General features: G+C 37.0%; 1 pseudogene; it reads right to left on the bottom strand.

Annotated features, from left to right (window-relative positions):
* Positions 1-6,332: 6,332 nt before the first annotated feature.
* Positions 6,333-6,928, bottom strand: LOC112414619 (serine/arginine-rich splicing factor 3 pseudogene; annotated as a pseudogene).
* Positions 6,929-7,197: the final 269 nt, after the last annotated feature.

Raw genomic sequence — 7,197 nt, 5'->3', positions numbered from 1 at the left:
ATTTAGAGAAAAAGGTTGTCTTTATAATAGTGAGTCTTCCTATTGCAGAATAAGGTATGGCTTTCTATTTATTCAAGTCTTTTTATTGCTTAGTAGAATTTTAAAGTTTTCTTTATATTCTCTCAGGTTTATTCTTGGCTCCTATTGTGAAGGGGATATTTTCTCTTACCTTATTTTTTTAAAAAAGAGTGTTCTTGTCTTGACAGCTGGTATTTCATTTTATTTATAAAATTTATTTATTTATTTATTATCTTGGCTGCATTGGGTCTTTGTTGCTGTGCATGGGCTTTTTCTAGTTGCAGCGAGCAGGGGCTACTCTTCATTGTGGTTCACGGGCTTCTCATTTTGGTGGCTCCTCTTGTTGCAGAGCATGGGCTCTAGGCACTTGGGCTTCAGTAGCTGTGGCATGCAGGCTTCAGTAGTTGTGGCTCATAGTCTCTGGTGTGCAGGCTCATTAGTTGTGGCACATGAGCTTACTTGCTCCACGGCATGTGGGATCTTCCCAGACCAGGGCTCAAACCCGTGTCCCCTGCATTGGCAGGTGGATTCTTAACTATTGCGCCTCCAGGGAAGTCCCTCTCTTATCTTTTTGAACTGGATATTGTGGGAAAGCCATTACAAGTACTTCATTAAATCTTTTTATTGTTTCTAGTGGGTTTTCCATAGATTCTCACAGGTTTTCAAGTTATACAGCTATGTCTTTAACATATAGAGACTGTTTTGCTCCTAGTTATCCAAGGTTTATGCCTCATTTAATTCTCTTGTCTAACTATGTTGTGTAGTGCTCTAGGGAACAATTATAGGGGTGATACTGGGGCTGTGCACACTTTTCCTAACTTTAATGGAAAATTTTACGTTTAATTATTCAGTATAACATCGACTTCTGGTTAGAAACGTGTATTATAAAAATTGTCAACGAAGTATCCATTCATAGATAACTAAATCAGGAATACATGTTTGATTTTGTTAAGTTCATCTTTTGGGAATCTATTGAGTTGACCATATGAGTTTTCTCACTTGGCCTATTTATATAGTGGATTGTATATACTTCCTAATATTGAATAATTCTTGCACTCTTAGAATGGACCCCGTGTTTTTCAGTCTTTCAGTTTACTACTGGACTTTATTTGTTAATATTTTATTTATTTTTTACCAATATTTATAAGTGAGATTGGTTTGTGGTTTTCTTGCATGTGAGCTTCGTTGGGAGTCCATGCATTTCCCAAACTATTTTTTGAAGTCCGTGACCATTCAGGACTGAAGATGTACTAATATTAGAGGAGGACTCCAGTTAGTGGCAGCCAACTCCCCCCATCCCTTTCATATTTCTTTGCTGCATTGGATGGTTTCTGAGAGATTCTATATACTCTATATTGTGGGAATAAACACCATTAATTGTAAATGTGTAGATGTTAGCACAGAGTGTTTAATCCAAGTTGACTATTTAAATAAATTGCAGTGGAATTTAATAGGAAATGATAAGTGATGGCTATTCTGTGATTTTACATTTGTCCTTTAAAATATCAATTATTTATAAAAGTATTATTTTATATTAAGTAATTATTATAGTATTGAAGCCTCATAATAAAAAAACCCAGCTTCCATCCTGCCATTTCACAACACCCATCTTTCCCTCCAAAGTCAACAATTCCAGTTCTAAATTCTTCCCCATATATTATGTCCAGTTTTTTATATAATATGCTTATATTGCTACTTATTTATATATTTATTTAAAAATTATTAGATGTTATAAAAGAGCAGTTCGAGGTTTACAGAAAATTGAGTGGAAAGTGTAGAGAGTTCTCATATACATTTACTCCTCACTCCTGCCCTCCTCCCCCCAGTTTCCCCTATTATTCACATCTTGTATTGGTGTGGTATATTTCTTAGAATTGATGAGCCAATTTTTAAATTTAATTGTATTTATTTTTTTTATACAGCAGATTCTTATGGGTGCATGTGTCTTTTTGAATTATGGTTTTCTCTGGGTATATACTCAGTAGTGGGATTGCTGGGTCGCATGGTAGTTCTATTTTTAGTATTTTCAGGAACCTCCATACTGTGCTCCATACTGGCTGTATCAAATTACATACCCACCAACAGTCCAAGAGGCTGCCCTTTTCTCCACACCCTCTCCAGCATTTGTTGTTTGTAGATTTTCTGATAATGCCCTGATTGGGTTGTTTGTTTTTTTAATATTGAGCTGCATGTGCTGTTTATATATTTTGGAGATTAATCCTTTGTCCGTTGATTTGTTTGCACATATTTTCTCCCATTCTGAGCATTGTCTTTTCGTCTTCTTTACGGTTTCCTTTGCTGTACAAAAGCTTGTAAGCTTCATTAGGTCCCATTTGTTTATTTTTGTTTTGATTTCCATTACTCTAAGAGGTGGATCAAAAAAGATTTTGCTGTGATTTTCTTGCCTCCTTTCTCATAGATTAGTTGACCATAGGTGCGTGGGTTTATCTTTGGGCTTTCTATCCGTTTCCATTGATCTATATTTCTTTTTTTGTGCCAGTACCATATTGTCTTGATTACTGTAGCTTTGTAATATAGTCTGAAGTCAGTGAGTTTGATTCCTCCAGCTCCATTTTTTCCCCTCAAGACTGCTTTGGTTATTCGGGGTCCTTTGTGTTTCCATACAAATTTTAAGACTTTTTTGTTCTACTTCTGCCATTGGTAATTTGATAGGGATTGCATTGAATCTGTAGATTGCTTTGGGTACTATATTCATTTTCACAATATTGATTCTTCTAATCCAAGAACATGGTATATCTCTCCATCTGTTGGTATCATCTTTAATTTCTTTCATCAGTGTCTTATAGTTTTCTGCATACAGGTCTTTTGTCTCCCTAGGTAGGTTTATTACTAGGTATTTTATTCTTTCTGTTGCAATGGTAAATGGGAGTGTTTCCCTAATTTCTCTTTCAGATGTTTTATCATTAGTGTATAGGAATTCAAGAGATTTCTGTGCATCAATTTTGTATCCTGCTATTTACCAAATTTATAGATTAGCTCTAGTAGTTTTCTGGTAGCACCTTTAGGATTCTCTATGTATACTATCATGTCATCTGCAAACAGTGAGAGTTTTACTTCTTCTTTTTTGATTTGCATTCCTTTTATTTCTTTTTCCTCTCTCATTGCTGTGGCTAGGACTTCCAAAACTATGTTGAATAATAGTGGTGAGAGTGGACATCCTTGTCTTGTTCCTGATCTTAGAGGAAATGCTTTCAGTTTTTCACCATTGAGAATGTTTGCTGTGGGTTTGTCATATATGGCCTTTATTATGTTGAGGTAGGTTCCCTCTATGCCCACTTCCTGGAGAGTTTTTATCATAAATGGGTGTTGAATTTTGTCAAAAGCTTTTTCGGCATCTATTGAGATGATCATATGGTTTTTATTCTTCAATTTGTTGATGTGGTGTATCACATGGATTGATTTGCCTATATTGAAAAATCCTTGCATCCCTGGGAAAAATCCCACCTGATCATGGTGTATGATCCTTTTAATGTGTTGTTGGATTCTGTTTGCTAGTATTTTGTTAAGGATTTTTGCATCTATATTCATCAGTGATATTGGTCTTTAATTTTCTTTTTTTGTAGTATCTTTGTCTAGTTTTGGTATCAGGGTGATGGTGGCCTCATAGAATGAGTTTGGGAGTTTTCTTTACTCTGCAATTTTTGGAAGAGTTTGACAAGGATGGGTGTTAGCTCTCCTCTAAATATTTGATAGAATTCACCTGTGAAGCCATCTGGTCCTGGACTTTTGTTTGTTGGAAGATGTTTAGTCACAGTTTCAATTTCATTGCTTATGATTGGCCTGTTCATATTTTCTATTTCTTCCTGGTTCATTCTTGGAAGGTTATGCCTTTCTAAGAATGTGTCCATTTCTTCCAGGTTGTCTGTTTTAGTGGCATAGAGTTGGATCCCATCGTGTTTTCATTGCCATTTTTCTCTAGGTATTTTTTGATTTCCTCTTTGATTTCTTCAGTGAACTTTTGCTTATTTAGTAACGTATTGTTTAGCCTCCATATGTTTGTGTTTTTGACGTTTTTTCCCCTGTAATTGATTTCTAATCTCATAGCATTGTTGTCAGAAAAGATGCTTGATATAATTTCAACATTTATAAATTTACTGAGGCTTGATTTGCGACCCAAGATGTGATCTATCCTGGAGAATGTTCTGTGTGCACTTGAAAAGAAAGTGTAATCTGCTGTTTTTGGATGGAATGTTCTCTAAATATCAGTTAAATCTATCTGGTCTATTGTGTCATTTAAAGCTTGTGTTTCCTTAATAATTATCTGTTTGGATGATCTGTCCATTGGTGTAAGTGAGGTGTTACAGTCCCCCACTATTATTGTGTTACTGTCGATTCCCTCTTTTATAGCTGTTAACGGTTGCCTTTTGTATTGAGGTGCTCCTGTTTTGGGTGCATATATATTTATAACTGTTATATCTTCTTCTTGGATTGATCCCTTGATCATTATGTAGTGTCCTTACATGTCTCTTGTAACATTCTTTATTTTAAAGTCTGTTTTATCTGATGTGAGAATTGCTACTCCAGCTTTCTTTTGATTTCCATTTGCATGGAATATCTTTTTCCTTCCCCTCACTTTCAGTCTGTATGTGTCCCTAGGTCTGAGGTGGGTCTCTTGTAGACAGCATATATATGGGTCTTATTTTGCAATCCATTCAGGGATCCTGTGTCTTTTGGTTTGGAACATTTATTCCATTTACCTTTAAGGTAATAATCAATATGTATGTTCCTATTACCATTTTCTTAATTCTTATGGGTTTGTTTTTGTAGGTCCTTTTCCCCTCTTATGTTTCCCCCTTAGAGAAGTTCCTTTAGCATTTGTTGTACAGCTGGTTTGATGGTGCTGAATTCTCTTAGGTTTTGCTTGTCTTTAAAGGTTTTGATTTCTCCATCGAATATGAATGAGATCCTTGCTGGGTAAAATAATCTTTGTTGTAGGTTCTTCCCTTTCATTACTTTAAATATGTCATGCCACTCCCTTCTGGCTTGTAGAATTTCTGCTGAGAAATCAGCTGTTAACCTTATGGGTGTTCCCTTGTATGTTATTTGTCGTTTTTCCCTTGCTGCTTTCAATAATTTTCCTTTGTCTTTAATTTTTGTCAGTTTGATTACTATGTGTCTCGGCATGTTTCTCCTTGGGTTTATCATGTATGGGACTCTCCATGCTTCCTGGACTTGGGTGGCTATTTGCTTTCTCATATTAGGGAAGTTTTCAACTATAATCTCTTCAAATATTTTCTTGGGTCCTTTCTCTCTTCTCCCTCTGGGACCCCTGAATGTTGTTGCATTTAATGTTTTCCCAGAGGTCTCTTCGGCTGTCTTCATTTCTTTTCATTATTTTTTCTTTATTCTGTTCCACAGCAGTTAATTCCACAATTCTGTCTTCCAGGTCATTTATCCGTTCTTCTGCCTCAGTTATTCTGCTATTGATTCCTTCTAGTATAATTTTCATTTCAGTTATTGTTCATCTCTGTTTGTTTGTTCTTTAATTCTTCTAGGTCTTTGTTAAACATTGCATCTTCTCGATCTTTTCCTCCATTCTTTTTCCGAGGTCCTGGATGTTCTTCACTACCATTATTGTGAATTCTTTTTCTGGAAGTTTTCTTTCTTCACTTCATTTAGGTGTTTTTTTTTTTTTTTTTGTAACCAAAACTTTAATCCCAAGGATTCTCACAAAACATATTACAAATGACAGCATGAAAAAAAAATCTTGCACAGTAACTCAAAGTTCAGCTCTACAATGTACCCTTAAACTGGCAGGACATGGGTATCTTGAATAGTGTCAAATTTCCAAATATATTACAAAGAGCTATGCATCCATATTCAGCAATCACAGAAGGTAAACTAACTTTCTTGAAACTTCTTAGATTCTAAACCCACTGGACAACCTCTTGTCCAGTGTGAAGACTAGTGGAATTTTTAAACCTCTAATCTAGTTTAAGGGTGCAGCTTTAATTTTTACTTGCTGGCTTGTGTTCACAGCAGCTTTTAAAGACCGCTTAACTACAGCTGCATACCATATCCCAGCTACAGAGTCTTTTCAATTTTTGCCAGTTTTGTTTCTGTAATAGTAAACATCACACTTCAGCTGGGCAGGAGTTAGAGGTTTATTATCAGTCTCTGCAAGACTAAAAATTCAAAGCAAATTCAATTTTGCTTAAGGGAACATTGTAAAGTAACAGTTCTTGATATTACATGCCTCATATGATCCATTTCAAACCATAGAGAATTACATCTTTATGTGTCACTGTTCCGAGAGACAAACAAATGTGAACAGCTAAAATATTTTTAAAATGCACCAAGCTTATGAAGTCTCAAACAAAACTTGAATTTTCTGTACATACTCCTGTCAAATGAAGTTATTTCCTGTACACCACTCCTCTTGCAAACTGGTCTTCTATTTCCTTTCATTTCACCTAGATCGGCTACGAGACCTAGAGAAAGATGGGGACGGCTTGTGATTTCTCTCCCGGGACAGTGATCTCTCTCTTCTCCTATCTCTAGAAAGGGACCTGCTCCGGCTGCGGGAGAAGCTTCTCCGTCTTGGAGATCTGCGGCGAGGTGGAGGACTCCTCCTCCGATAATCATCTCGAGGGCGACGACCCCAAGAAGGAGGTGGGCCACGATTTCGACTTCTCTTTTCACCATTCGACAGTTCCACTCTTACTCGGCAGCCACATAGTGTTCTCCCATCTAGCTCTCGGACAGCATCGGCTGCATCTCAAGGATCTTCAAATTCAACGAAAGCGAAGCCGGGAGGGTTTCTAGCAACCCACACACTTCGGAGTGGTCCATAATAGCCAAAAACTCATTCCAATTCAGTCTTGTTACCATTGTTTCCAAGATTACCTACATAAACTTTACAGTCCAACGGACAGGAATCACGATGCATTTCGAGATCTCGGGTTAGAAATGCGTAGGCTCAAATCCACACACCCTCGGCTGGGTCTTCCCGGTCCCCTCGCGCCTGGCACCCACAGATGCTCTCCCACACCCGTCGTCCATGAAATGGCCCATTTAAGTGTTTTTCTGAGGTTTTATCTTGTTCCTTCATCTGGTACATAGCCCTCTGCCTTTTCATCTTGTCTATCTTTCTGTGAATGTGGTTTTTGTTCCACAGGCTGCAGAATTGTAGTTCTTCTTGATTCTGCTGTCTGCTCT

The sequence above is a fragment of the Neophocaena asiaeorientalis genome, unplaced genomic scaffold, assembly GCF_003031525.2.
Source record: "Neophocaena asiaeorientalis asiaeorientalis breed wild unplaced genomic scaffold, Neophocaena_asiaeorientalis_V1.1 scaffold313, whole genome shotgun sequence".
In the NCBI taxonomy this organism is placed as follows: domain Eukaryota; kingdom Metazoa; phylum Chordata; class Mammalia; order Artiodactyla; family Phocoenidae; genus Neophocaena; species Neophocaena asiaeorientalis.
Note: the sequence above shows the minus strand (reverse complement) of the source record. Positions and strands in the feature narration are given on the sequence as shown.